The following is a 1,329-nucleotide window of genomic DNA, read 5'->3' as shown; positions in this document are numbered from 1 at the left end:
AGGTATTGTTTTGACACGGAATGAAAGTCTAATTCCTTTTACGCACACAAATTACACCCATTTAACTCCACAACTGGGCCAGATTTTCTACTGGTGTAAATCACTCCAGAAGCAAAGTTAATCTGGATTTGCATTGGTGCAACTGAGATCAGAATCAGACCTGGTTGTGTGGAAGTTGTGTGATCATGGAAATCACTGACATTAAATGAACAGATATTAAGTAAGCAAACTTTGATTAGATAAAGACAGAAGTGAATTCTTCGTGAATTACCTACACCCAGTCAGTCTCCTCAGGGCAGCTTTCATCTCCTTGTTCCTCATGCTGTAGATAATTGGATTCATGATTGGTGGCAATACAGAATAAAGAACAGCCAGCACAAGATCGAGAGCAAATGTGGAGCTGGAGGTGAGTTTCAGGTAGGCAAAGACACCAGTGCAAACAAACAAGGAGATCACAGTGAGGTGAGGAAGGCAGGTGGATAGGGCTTTATGCAGGCCCTGCTCAGAGGGGATCCTGAGCACTGATTTGAAGATCTGAACATACGACAAAATGATAAAAAAAGGCAGCCTAAGACTAAACATATATTAAAGGCAATAACCTCAATTTCACTCATATATGAGTCAGAGCAGGTGAGCTTCAGCAGCTGGAGGATTTCACAGAAGAACTGATCCACCATGTTGCCTCCACAGAAGGTTAATGCAAACGTGTTCCCCGTGTGCAGTGCAGAGAAGACAATCCCACTGATCCAGGCACCGGCTGCCATTTGGACACAAGCTCTGCTGTTCATTATTGTCTCATAGCACAGTGGTTGGCAGATGGCGGCATATTGGTCATATGCCATGATGGTGAGAAAGGAAAAATCTGTTCTCGACAAGAAGAGGTGGAAAAAGACTTGGGCAAAACATCCAGCATAGGAAATGGTCTTGGTGTTCATGAGGGAGTTGGCCATGGATTTGGGGACAGTGACAGAGATGGAGTCAAGGTCTAAGAAGGACAGATTCATCAGGAAGAAGTACATGGGGATATGAAGGTGGTGGTTGAAGGCTATAGCCATGAAGATAAGAAGATTCTCCATCAGGGCTGCCAGATAAATCACTAGAAACACCACAAAGTGCAAAATCTGCAGCTCCCAAACGTCAGAGAATCCCACGAGAAGGAACTCAGTCACAATGGTTCGGTTGGACATTTTCTTTCTCAGGACATTGTGTGATGGTGTCAGAGGAGGGGACAAGAGCAAGGCCAGGATTAGATTAGTGAAATAACTCTCCTTTTGTGAAAACCACCTTAATTTCCTTCAGTCAGACCCTTAGCTTGTGAGGATTGGTGTA

General features: G+C 44.0%; 1 pseudogene; it reads right to left on the bottom strand.

The window, feature by feature from the left end:
• Window positions 1-267: 267 nt before the first annotated feature.
• On the bottom strand, window positions 268-1,329 carry LOC116827147 (olfactory receptor 14A16-like; annotated as a pseudogene).

The sequence above is a fragment of the Chelonoidis abingdonii genome, chromosome 25 (genome assembly GCF_003597395.2).
Source record: "Chelonoidis abingdonii isolate Lonesome George chromosome 25, CheloAbing_2.0, whole genome shotgun sequence".
NCBI classification, from domain to species: Eukaryota; Metazoa; Chordata; order Testudines; family Testudinidae; genus Chelonoidis; species Chelonoidis abingdonii.
This window is presented reverse-complemented; position numbering and strand designations above follow the sequence as displayed.